Source organism: Nyctibius grandis, chromosome 16 (genome assembly GCF_013368605.1).
Source record: "Nyctibius grandis isolate bNycGra1 chromosome 16, bNycGra1.pri, whole genome shotgun sequence".
NCBI classification, from domain to species: Eukaryota; Metazoa; Chordata; class Aves; order Nyctibiiformes; family Nyctibiidae; genus Nyctibius; species Nyctibius grandis.
The window spans coordinates 7,508,555-7,521,994 of record NC_090673.1 but is presented as its reverse complement, the minus strand read 5'-3'; the positions used below and the strand labels follow the sequence as shown (position 1 = coordinate 7,521,994).

Here is a 13,440-nt window from a genome sequence, read left to right as displayed (position 1 = left end):
CAGGATTCATCCCAATCCGGCCAACCTTCCTGTTTCCATCCTCTGTCAAGGAGGTGAAGCGCTCGCTGCGGGGATCGCAGGCGTTTTTAGGCAGCAAGCATCTCGTTTTAGAACAAAAGCAAGGAAAATCCTGTCTCAGGCAAGCCTTGTGCAAAAAAGAAGCGTTTTCCTAGTGACACTCAAACCAGCGGATTTTTCACTCTGGGTCTTCCACAAATTACAATATTTTCATGAAATACCATTAATATTATTTTTTCCCCTCAACGGGCTTCAACTGAGGCTTTTAGCTTGCAATGCAAATAGTGCTTCCCATCCATCTTAAAGCTAAACCTACCCCAGTCTACCCTCTATCACCTTGAAGATTATTTTAAGTCCATTTGCAAGAAAGTTAAAAAGCAGGATGAAAGAGAGCGGAAAAGAGAGTACAGTACAGCACACTTCATGCTACATTTTCCTAAGGACCTGAATTTTAAGACAGGTTTGTTTTTCACTAGTCAGCCCTGAAATTACTCCATCGTTACCTTGTCTCCTCAATGCACTCAGACAGTTGCAAAGAAGAATTAATACAGGATTTTTTTTTATCCTTTCCAATTTTCCAAACAACAAAATATGCAAAGACACATAACACTGAAGTCCACTGAGCATTTTCACTGCCAGAGGATGACAGTCAGTCCTGCATATGGAACTGGACTGCTCCTTAAAAACTTGTATTTCCCTATTTATATCCTTTGCATATCCCTTATAGATTCCTACCAGCTCACAGAACTACTCCAGAAAGCAAAGATAGTTCTTGCAGCAGTAAAGCTTTGAAGGCCAGGGCAAAAATCGGTTATTTAATGCCAACGAAGTTTTAATGTATTACCCTGTTCCTCACGTTGGGCCCCATCCAAAAAAACAAACCTCTGGATGTTCAAATCCGTTAATTGTGTGTGTGCTCTGCCGAGCGATGCTCGTTTCCCGTGCACGCGTGGCTAATTTGTCTGCCATGTATGTACAGTGTCTGCTTCAGAGAAACTTCTGTTTGAAGCTTTGATTCTTCAAAGGAAGATTAAAAAAAAAAAAAAAAAAATCAAGTTACTTTATCAACACAGCATTTCAGAAAAAAATCAAGGCAAAAGATGAACGCCATAACTCCACTTTTTTGCTGAACCAAACTTCCAAGGCAATCACACAAATACTAAGAGACTTTCTGTACAATGCAATAAGCCAGGTTAAAGTCAAGATTTTCATCAGCCCACAGCACGTTCGTGTCAGAGGCACTACGCAAACAACTCGTAATGTCGTTCTCTCATCTCTTCCCTGATAAATTCAGCCCAGTCCTCGACACCAAGCTACAGCTTTTTAGCAAATTATTTGGGATAGCATTCGCACTTGACTCCTGAACGCCAGGCAGCCTTCCACGCTGAGCGCTGGCGAGTTGCATTTTACTGAAGTATTTTTAAAGCACAAAACGTTTGGTAAAGTGACCCAGGATAAACCACAGTAATCTGGCACAGAGAGCGCGTGCGTAGCTCCCCTCAGCCCTCTATTTCTGCTGAAGGGTTTCACCGAAGCCCCGGGACCGGTGCCCTGCGGTAGCCGTTTGGCCCCAGGCTGCCCATTCTCCAGGGACGTTCATTAGTGACCTGCGTTTTCAGCGCAGGATGTGATCCTCTCTACTCCACATTAGGCAACTCTTAAGATACCAGCACAGTGCTTCCATTAAGCACAGATTGGTAAACCCTGCAGACAAATTCCGTTCTGGTCATCTCCCTTGCCTTTAAATTGGAGGTAGTTTAAAAATACTATTCAGACCATATAATCCCAAGGCATGTCTGCTGAATCTAGCAGTGTTTGCATCTAGCACAGCTCAAGCATGTCAAGTTTGTTTCCTTGGAAACAAAGACCAATTTGCAAGCATTGCTTTCTTCCTTTTTTTTTTTTTTTTAATGTAACGAAGACATACATACCTGCAGCTCTTGTTGATACAAAGGAATTAAAGCAGATTCACTTACCAACAAGGTTCATAAGAGAATTATTAAAATATCTCACTAATGAACAGTTGACTTGCTGCACTAAGGGAAAACCACAGTTCATCACTATTTAAAAATCCCTTTTTCCCTCAATAGATACACACTCGAGGCATGGCATTTATATTGTTTCCTTGGGGACAGGTAGGGGAAAAAAAAAAAAAGCAAAGCCAGAGCCATTTGCTTACCCAGGCTAGGTATGCTGGTTCCAGCAGAGGAACAATCTAAGAGGGAAACCCTGGATTGCTCCTAGCACATCTCTCCAAACGATACACTAGTACTGCTCAAAATACACCTGCTTTCAACACAGGCTGAAGAGTCAACACAAGCTTAATAAAAAAGAAAGCGATAACATCTTCTAGATATGTTTTGCCAGGTTTAAGCCCAACTTTTTCCCAGCAAAGGCATGCACTAGGGCTTAAGTGGGAAGCCAGCCTTTCTCTGCAGCCCTAACTCTGCTTCTAGAGCCTGCTCACATCGAAGGTCCTCACCCTGAAGGCAGTAAATCCTATGGTGACAACACGCAACCCCTCTGCGTGGGCAAGAAAGAGGAGGGAGGGCAAAAAGTGTCAGAGCTGAGTTATCCACAGGCTCATTTGCAAAGGCAAGCAGTACCTCCACCTTCGTCAGGGATTACAAGAGCTCAGCACCTTTCAAAAATCTGTCAGATATGGTGTAAAATGGACACCCGTGAGAACAGCAAATAAAATTATGGCTCCTTAAACATGCCCTCCCGGAGGCTGACTTGGCACAGAGTTCAATTCCCAGCATGCTTGGGCTGAAGCTGGATCGCAATCTCGACTTGAGAAGATTACCTTCATATCCAAGGGAGCAGAGCCCGAACCGTCTCATGTTTGTATCAGCATCACCATGTTAAAAGAAGCCAAAGGAGCTGCACCAACAGAAGCTGACAGAGGCAAGAAAAGCCTCCTTCCTCCACATAAAGGACAAAGCCTTAAAGGATTCCCTGCCGCTGGAGAATCCCTGAGTCACTGCTAGAGCCAGTGCCCAGCACTAAAGCTTACGTGAACCCTGGATGCTTCACACTTCTGACAGCCAGGCCTTGGACTCCAACACACCAGATACTCCAAAGAGGCTCAGAGCCTGCAAATGCCACTTGACTGACAGACCTCATGAATGTGCTCGCAGTAGGACCCATGCAGTCACTTGGAGGGTAAACTCTAAACAAAAAGCACCAAAAAAACCACCAAACCCTGCAAATGTCCAGCAGAACTGCCAGAGGGTCTCACCCTAGAGCTTGAAAAATTAACCTCTTTCCAGTACCCTGACTTTTCAAACGTGGCTGAAGAGCATTCAACACGACTACCACAGGTTTCCATTCCTGCTGCAATCAAGTAATCCTGGAAGCAAATCCCCCAGCCTAGGCTCTGCAATGGTGTGCACCCTTTACCAAGTACTGTAATTACTTAGTTTTAGTCCAACCAATGCCAGAGTCTTAAGGAGTTTTGCCACAGCGAATTCTGGGGGAAGAGCAAGGGAAGTTCTTCCTGATCAAAAGCACAGCATATACTGAAAAAAAAGCATTTAAACATCACCGTGTGAGAAAGAACCAGACAGATACATTGTGATTTGCTTAAATGTATTGCAACAATAAAAAGACTTATAATTTTTTATAAAGCAGTTTATAATAAGGGAGGGGAATAGTATGTCTCCATTTTACAGATGGGAAAATTGAGGCTTGGAGATTTAACTGCCAAAAATTTCTGAAGTGCTCCTTCACAAACATATGGAGCAGAGGAAGATGATATAGGAGACCTGGGTGTGAAGTCATGCTCTGCTGCTGATCTACTGAGTCACCTCGGCTGGTCAAGGAACAGCAGCAAAGGATGTGTTGGGACAGCCCGTCTGGGATGACTCGACTTTGAATCTCAGTGAAGTTTGAGCACTTTAAGCTCCCTTGAAAAAAAACTCATCTTCCATATTTTAAAAACAACCAAAAAAACCCAAAACACATCAGTATACATAACAAACATATCAGTATTTCCTTCCTCTGTATAATACTCCCTGTAACTAACATGTTTTTGGAGGGGAGGGGAAATATTTATCCAAAACAGCAAACTTGTAGTCACTAAGGAGCTTTTTATGCCCATTGCCAAGTTTGAAGGCAGGCGGATGCCATGCGGGTGAATCTGTGACACCAGGATACAGTCCAGACTCATACAAGAAGTCAGTCACATCTGAATCAACCAACGGGAACAATAAATTCAGAGAAGTTACTCAGAAATTTTTTGTTGGATAACTGCCCTGCCAGTCAAAGCCCCTGGGGCAAGGGCAACGAGCTCCGTTAAGGTTTTTTAATGCAGATGCATTAAACACCTGGCAGACGCTTAGGTAGAAAAATTGTACTGAAACAAAAGCAAATGTGGAAACAGAGTGAGATGACACCACTTACTAACAAATGTAACTATTGTTTCCCTTCCCTTCCTCTTCCCCCTCCAGCCCGGCAGCCACTGCAGTGTGCTGATGCGGGTATCAGAGGAACAAAGAGCCGATGGATGCTGTGGGCCCCACGCATGTCTGGAGACTTCTGAACACAGATTTACATTTGGGATGATAGTCATGGGATTTGTTTTAATGCCCAAATCATTGAACCATCCTATTTGCTTGGGTTCCCAGAGCTACAATGCTAAAGATTTGCTGTATGATGGAGAACAAATGCGAGGATGGTACTTAGAGCTCAAGTCTAAGACTGACAAGCTCATTCTGATGCCTTCCCACATGAAAGCTCCGTAGAAAAAAACCCAAATTTCAAATCAAGAGTCACACGCTTATTTTGGGTGGCCAGCTCAGACAGAGTTTTTCAAACCTGTTGAGAGCCTGACTCTCCTAGGGATGTAGAGGCACTACAGCAAGATGCAAATGGTCAGTACACTTGAAAATTAAGTGCTGGTTTCACATAAAAAATTAAACCACTATTTCAAAAACTTCCTTCCTTCAAATTCTCCCACCTTTTCCCCCTGCCCCTGTATAACACCCAAGTACTTGCCTCACAAGGAGGCATAGAGCTTAACAGTGGTAACACTTTAAACTGTAGGACTCAAAATACAGCAAAACACTACGAAAAAAAAAAAAAAAACCAAACAAAATGCTGCAGTAACATAACCAGCTCTGAGATGTGAACCAGAGGATGGGGGAAAGACGAATACTGCAGAACATCTGCAATTGAGCACAGCAGCCCCTCTCCTCGATTGCCTGCTCTTGGCCACAGCAACCAAAACCTGTTTTGGAGGCAAAGCAGGGGAAGGCAGGAGTCTACTGGGGAGAAGTTTTGCACACTGAAAAAAAAACCATTTGCCCTATTTTTATTATCCAAGGAACAGGAAAGGGCTTCACCCTTCCAGTGCTCTCTACAGAGACCAGACTCTCCCTCCTGGTGCTGATCTCCTGAATTCAAATGTGCAAAAGCATCATGGATCTTTGGAAGCTCCTCCCCTGCTCTCATGCAGCCTTACCCAGAGAAAAGGCAAGCAGAAGTGGTTGGTTCTAGTTCGGTAATGCTACCAAAAATAAAATAAAAGCGCACAGGCAATAGGAAAAAAAAAAAAGAAAATCCCGTAAATTTTTCTTCTGCGACAGGAAGCCAAATGCCGGCCTTCAGCAGCTGCTTGATCATTCTTAGACTTCAATTAAACAAACCCAAGGACTGCCGAAGTCAGCTTCCTTTCCTCGAGCAGTTTTGTAAGACATTTCCTTGGAAGCTGAAAGCTCTGGAGTTTCACATGAAACTTATTAGCAGCTGGATCATCCCTGTCCCTGACTTCAAAACCCAGAACCAGAGCATTGCACCAAGACAGCTCGTTCCCGTGTGCCTTTGATTAATGACTCCTGCTGCACTTGGGGAACTGAATTTCGGCATTGTTTTCACGCAGAAGCCAAGAAAAAACAGCCAGCTGGGCAGAATACGGCCCTCCAAGAAAGTTTTCCAGGATTCCCTGCTAGCCGGCGGCTGACAATATACAGCCAGACGCCATCAGCGGAGGAGGGGGTTGCACAGCGTTACCATGGCACATTCCTTACGCCTCGCAGTCTGCGGGATGATCCTTCCCCAGACGCTGAGAGTCAAGCAAAGAGCTCCTGCATCACCTGGCAAACATCACTTGGCTTTTTTATTGCCTCCTCGGCGCATTCAGCTCTCGCGACAGACCGACGTCGACGTGGGAGCTGTGGCTCTGGTCTGGCAAAGCACCTGGGAGCCGCAGGTACGGGGCTTGCTCCCGACACCCATCCTCCAAAACACTCCCTGCTGAAATGCATGGGACTGCTTCAGAATAAACGTGCCCTCGGTTAGGCTTAGTGATCTATTGGTTCAAAGTAAAAACCCTGAGAGGAAGTAAAATCCTTCGCAATCTTTTGCATGGATGTGTACGTGGCACCATTCTTCTGCCCACGACACAATTACAGCCCAAACAGTACAGACTTCAAGCAAGGTCCCGAGCCTGCAAGAGAGGGACCTTCCCAGCCAGTCAGGAGCACCATCGGTCTGCAACCTGCCTTGGAGACAGCTGTCCTGTCTTCTCCTTGCCAGATCAGGTGTAAGGTATCAGCAGACACCTAATATAAACACAAATGCTTGTAAGCCTGGACTGTGGGGAGACAATATTCTCACCCCAGCAGGAGGATTGCTCAGTGGCTTTTTCCCCCCCTTTAAGAAAGGAGGAGGGAAAGGCCCACTCAGATCATGAGAATAATGACATTAGCCCAGATGGTTGTAATGGGAACATCCCTTGGGTACTGCCATCATCACCATAATATTTTTGATATTCCCCTTTCCTGACATGCCTCAGATGTTGGCGTGAAAACCTGCGAGGGTGGATACTTACAGGTCAATACGCTGTGACATGCCTGGAGCACCAATACTTTTTTTTTTTTTCTCTTAAGTCCTTCTTTAGAAGGAACAGAGTAAAGGATCAGCTGTAAACCAACCCAAAATGCCTGTCATTTCAAACTGCATTTAATACTCTTCTTCCTCTCCACACTGAAAAAAGCATTGCAGAAGCTCCTGTAAAGCCCTGCATATCCCACTGCTAATCTAAATAAGCCCCATTCCCAAGGAGACTGAATGGATGTCATAAATCAAAGTTTTACTTTAAACTATGAAAACTCAAGAGGAGGCTGCATCTACTGCAATGCAAAAGCAAACAAAAAAAAAAGAGAGAAACATGGTTCATAAGTAATACAGGTACACACAAATTTTCCTGCAACAGTGCAATTCGTACACACCAGTCTAAATAAATGCCAGTCCCATGTATTTATACAGCGAGACTAACTCTGCAGGGAGGGACGCTAGTAAATGGGACGTTCTGTTCAGATCTAAGTGATGGAGGAAGGACACCAAGGTGTATATAAAGTAACCGAGTCCAGTAATTTGAGGGTTTCTTATCCATTTATTTTTACCAGGTTCTTAGACCTCATTTCTAATCCCTGAAACGCTGCCTTGCACTCATCAGTTAACTTCACCTTCTGGAGTCTGTCAATCTGCTTGGGAAGAAGGAAGGTTGCTGCCATCATTTTATTTTAAAGAGCTACATCCCAGTGGATCGGGCTGTGTTGATTTGCACAGCTGCATTACAACAAGCTCCCTACAGAATTAAGGTCAACTCAGCCTATATCTCATCATAAAAATTCACCAAATATTTTGGCAGGTACATATAAGAGGTGAAAGTCAAACTTCTCGGTAAGAAGCAAACTCCACCGAGCTCACACCTTTCAGACTTGCAATGTCTACCAGTGCCACAATTAATTTCTTTCTCTCCACATAATTGATAATTAAATGGAGGATCTATCTTCACTGCAAAAGCCAATGCACGTCTGTGTTAAAAGGGCTACTTGAAGATAGGTTACATGAAGGTTAAAATTATATTACCTTGCCTTTGCTAGTAAGGATACATAGGATGATGTTCCAAATTAACTAGCTACAGAGGTCAAAAAAAAACTTTGTTTTGTCTTCCCTGGGCTGCAGTGCTGAAACAGGCACCTGTCCTGATGCAAACGTGGTGCTCTTGGCATTGTGGACAGTGCAAGACTGTGACACAACCGTAAGATCGATGTGGGAAACGTGACTTACATGATTTCTTCATTCGTTAGCCAGGTACACTTGTGCTCCATCTCCTCTCCCTTCAACTATTCAGGGGTTTTGTGAGAGACTTTGAAAATGAGAAGGTTTCTCAGCCTGGTAGAGCACTGCATTCTCCAATCTCCTAAACGATGGGAACCAGAGACCCTCTGAGATGCTCCCCGTGGAGAATGGAAGGGTCAGTCCTTCCCACTCATCACTCCATCCACATTCAGGGCTCAGGGGACTTTTCTTATATCACTTTTTAGTCACTGGCATAAAGGACAATTAAAGCAAATATTCTGCAGCCTGCTGCAGAGACAACAATCAGCACTTGCCTCCCAATCCCTCATTTAGTTTGCCATCTTCACCTGTTTCCCATCTTCCTGCCTACATATCCAGGTGCCTTGCCTTTAACCTTGCTTTGGGATCAGAGTTTTTTCTGTTTGCATTTGTTCACACACAGAGATGCCCAACCCCTCGTGTTTCAAAGCTTCATCATCCATTATTCAGACCTGCTCCCAAGGACCTTGCTGGTGCTTGGACCCTTCACGTGGTGCATTTCACAGCTACAAAAACTAGCAAAAAGAAGGGTTGATGCTGATTTCTGTTCTGACTCCAGACCTCAGCCTCCCCTCCCCAGCATGCCCGCTTGCTTTTGCAGAAGACATTTACAGCGAGGACCTCCATTCCATTATGCCTCGTATTTTCACTTGCTTTCTTCCATCATGAATCATTAACAATCCCCATTTATCATCATACAGTTATTCTTTAAATTAAAATAATAAAGGAAATTGCACTGAAGCTTCAGGATTAGTGGGGTTTTTTTGTAAGAAAAAACCAAACTATCCCACAGAACAATACGCACTTTAGTAAAGAGGAAAAGAAGAAAAGTAAAGCATGGTTGAATTTTGAGCCTACCAACCTTCTACGCTGCCCTTGTTACGTCTGACAACAAAGAGGCGTGAACGCTATCAAGTCACACACAGGTACTGGCAACACGATCCTGCTTTGCACCACTTTCCAGCTAGGTGCTCATTTAAATACAACACAAGCTGCCATGCAATTAAACAGGCCCCAAAACAAAAGGCTGCAGAAAAAACTGCTAATATACCAGACTACCCTCATTTTTAACCTTGAGCAACGAACGAGGCACCAATATAGAACTACTTTTGCAATGTGTCAAATGTGAAAACAGTCCCCCACGCCCCGTTAAAAACCCGCCCAGCAGTGACATTTTCTACACACTATAGGTTATGAACGTGTCCCAAGGCACTGTAGGCTGAGAGCAGCATTTCATGGCCCTGACATTCACCCCAACGAAGCCCTTCCTCGGCACAGCTGCGTTTAGAGCAGAAAAAAAAAGGGGCCTGCCTTACCACCAGGCAATTAACAATTGGAGAGTTAAAAAAAATAAATAAAAAAAAAAATACTTGGCAAGACAAAGCGCCTTTGCAGCCCATGGCCTTACCTGCTGGGAAGGGGGATAAACTAGCCAGGAGACAACCCACTGCTACGTGCCGCTGGGCCATTTAAGTTTAGAGGCATTTTGTCCAAGGCAATCTTTAGGAATTCCCAACGGAGTGAAGAATCAGCAGTAAAAGCCTCCTAAGGAAAGGCTGGTGCGATGCATACCTTTGTTTGGCCGTGCTGGCTTTTTAGATTCCCCTCAAGGATGTCAGAGGCCTACACTGGCACATCCGCACCACGGGAGGTGGCGAGGAGCACGCTCAAAGGGAGCGGCACCCTCCCAGCACAGAATCCCAGCCTGGCTGGGGTTGGAAGGGACCTCTGGAGATCACCCAGTCCAACCCCTGCCAAAGCAGGGTCACCCAGAGCACGTTGCTCAGGGTCGCATCCAGGTGGGTTTTGAATATCTCCAGAGGAGACTCCCCATCTCCCTGGGCAGCCTGTCCCAGGGCTCTGGCACCCTCACACTAAAGAAGTTCCTCCTCATATTCAGATGGAACTTCCCATGTTTCAGTTTGTGCCCGTTGCCCCTTGTCCTGGTGCTGGGCACCACTGAGAAGAGTCTGGCCCCATCCCCTTGACACCTGCCCCTAAGGTATCTGTGAGCATTGATAAGATCCCCCCTCAGTCTGCTCTTCTCCAGCTGAACAGCCCCAGCTCCCTCAGCCTCTCCTCGCAGGAGAGATGCTCCAGCCCTCTGACCATCTCCGTACCCTCCGCTGGACTCTCTCCAGTAGCTGCTTGTCTGTCTTGAACTGGGGGGCCCAGAACTGGGGGGCCCAGAACTGGGCACAGTTACTCCAGGTGTGGCCTCACCAGGGCAGTGTAGAGGGGGAGGAGAACCCTCCCTTGACCTGCTGCCCACACTCTTCCTCATGCACCCCAGGACACCATTGGCCTTCTTGACCCCCAGGGCACATTGCTGGCTCATGGGGAACTTGGTGTCCACCACAACACCACGGCTCCATCCCATCGCAGCCCCGTGCTGGAAGGGGACGCGAGGAGCCAGGGATGCTGCGCCACTCACGGAGCCTGGCAGGGGAAAGGAGGCGAATCGAGGAGAGAGGGGACACAGTTTTTAAGCGCTCTCGATCATTCCTCAGAATAAAATAAAAAAAAAAAATAAAATTACTCATCGAGCGATTAAAATGTGCAAACATTTTGCTTGGTGTTCCGACTGCCACATTTAGTATTTCAAACAACATCCAGGCCAATATTGTTGCTTAATTTAACATAACTGGATCCCGAATGCATTTCTAACAGATTAAACCACAGAAATATCCACATGTTTTAATGAGGATTTGGCACTACTTGGAGCCAAACAGTTTTCAGCAATATTTTTGGACTACAGTTTCTTTCAGAAGAAAAGAAAGCCCACTGGTAATGGATCTGCATTCCCTACATTTCAACCTTTTTTTGGATTTAAGTGCAAATTGAAAAACCTAAATATTTAGTTCCATTATAATTCGAGCAACATCTGGACAACTTTCTTTGCCTCATAGAAGATTTTAGCCAGCTTTGCAGAGGTTCAGTCCATGTTGCTCCGGTAGAATGGTTCCTTTTACATTTGCATGCTTCACTCAGATTCTGTAGTTTCTATGCCAACAAGCATTTGTAACTCTTTAAAAAGCACATTTGGAAGTGGAGGGAGAAGGAAAATTTGAAATGTGATACAGATTTTTTTTTTGTTTAGGGATTTTTTTTGTTGTTGTTGTTGTTCCCCCAAATCTAAATCATTCATTTCTCATTTTTTTCTGAGCCCTGGAAATCTGAAAAAGGCCCAAGAAGCATCATCCCAGTCATGGAAACACTTCCACCTGCTTCAAAATGCAGCAGTGACTCAGAAAGAGGAAAGTTTGTTCAGTCAATGTGATGTATAAAAATGTATAAACACACATACTTGTATAAATAAATAAATATATATATAAAAAAATAACTCCAGTTCTCTCTCCAGACAAAGAATCAATAGTAAACATCTATGGGTGTCTCTTCAGACAATAGCTCTACGGGGAAAGCAACAAATCTGCAGTGCTGAGACACGAGCCCCCCAGATATACCCCAGCCCAACCCCAACAGGCTAGCGAAACTCCGGGCAAATTCACGTGTCCATCTGCTCCTGCAGGCCACAGGGCCTGTGCGAGTTTCCAAATGCCAAGGAAAAGTAAACAGAGACAAACAGCTACTACTGAACTGCCACTCAACATCCAGCAGTTTGATTTTTAAAAAGACTTTTGGAAGTGATGCCTCCCCTTCCTCCCCACCCCCAGTCCCAGACCTCACAGACGGCTCTAATTTTACAGTGAACACTCATGCCCAGTGCTGTGACATTATAGGTGCGCAGAGACAAAGAAAACCACAACCACAAAAAAGCAAAATAAAACATTCAAAGCAAACAATGCTACTAATCTTACAAAAATAAGAGAAAAACCTATATATCTTTTTTTTTTTTTTACACAGATGCAGCCTACTAGACACATGGTCATTGTGAATTCCTCTGCCACCCGAAGTACACACACGGGACCTAGCGATGCCTTTGGAGGTACCATCTGGGGAACGCCAGCTCATCATGAAGGTGCCCAAGACAAAAACCAGTCAGCCCAGGCCGCTTCGCAGCAAGGACAGTCGAAACACGTTGTTCCCACCAAAAGGCAGGACGCCAAGGGGGTTTCTTGGGGGAGCTGCTCACCAAGAGGAGCTGAACAGGCAGCACAGGCAGGGTAGCACCTACCATCGTCTGCTTCTCATCATTTTCTTGTCCATGAGCTCCAGAGGATGAAAGATCAGAACATCCAGTGATACCACCAGCACTAAACATTCATTTACAGGCTCATCGTTAATGGTGGAGATCTGTCAGCCCCTTCAATCCACCTCCTGTGCATGTGGAATATATAACCTGATGTGCTGGGAGGGGAGAGGAAGGAAAGGCTGCTGACACCATGCAATAATCAATCCTAACCACAAGACCAAGAGAAAATACTCTTGAGGACCCAGATATGATAAACTTTTCTTCAGCTAGACAGGGGACACAGAGAAAGGAAGATTGGACGCCCTTAGCCAAAGCAAATCGTTTAATGCGCTGCCACTCTGGCAGGGCACCGGTTCCTTCCCTCCCTGCACAACCATAGATGATGCAGTGCATCAGACAACCAATTTCATCAGCAACCTGGGATTTGTTTTTGCAAGCAGGGATCAGGATGAGATCCAGGAAGGGCAGAAACTCCCTCGGGGAACAGGAGACAAAAGGACAAGATTATCAGTATAGAGGTGGCGACTGAAAAAAAAAAAAATATTAATTTTCAAAAGTGGTGTTGTCTCGTGGGACTGGTAACAGCCCCCAGCTAACAAACACAGTTACTCCTGCAAAGAGCCATCAAAAGATCCCTAGAAAAGGCTACATCTATAAAACTCTTCTCATTTGAAAAAGGCCTATCGGTCACCACCCAGCACACGAAATGCCTGCAGCATGAGGAAGGCGCCTTGCAAAATACAGCCCACTTTTCCAGTCTGCTGTGCTGTAGGAAGGGGCATGCGTCCTCCTCTAGCCCAGCTCCTATCCTCTGACGTTCCCTGCCACGATTTCACAACCTCTGCCATTTCAAAAGCCCTTCTAGCAACCACGCCAGCAAGCATGGAGCTATTTTACACAAGACTCTGCATGACTGATAAAATTCAGGCTTCTCCCTCCACATCACGCATATGTAGCTTACGCTGCTTATGGATCAGGACCATAACTGCTGTAAATTAGAGTATTTTCACCTACTTCAATGAACAATATGGGTTTGTACTAGCTGGAAATACAGCTCCATCTGTGACTGAAGAGACTGAGCCTAAAATACTGAAATCAATGGCACCTTCCGACAGACAGGAGGTGGCCACCTGAGTGTTCCC

The 13,440-nt window shown here is 45.2% G+C and overlaps 1 protein-coding gene across 8 annotated transcripts in view; it reads right to left on the bottom strand.

The window, feature by feature from the left end:
• The window catches only part of EHMT1 (euchromatic histone lysine methyltransferase 1), a 121,670-nt gene that overhangs the window by 79,774 nt on the left and 28,456 nt on the right, over positions 1-13,440 (bottom strand). The window lies entirely within an intron of this gene.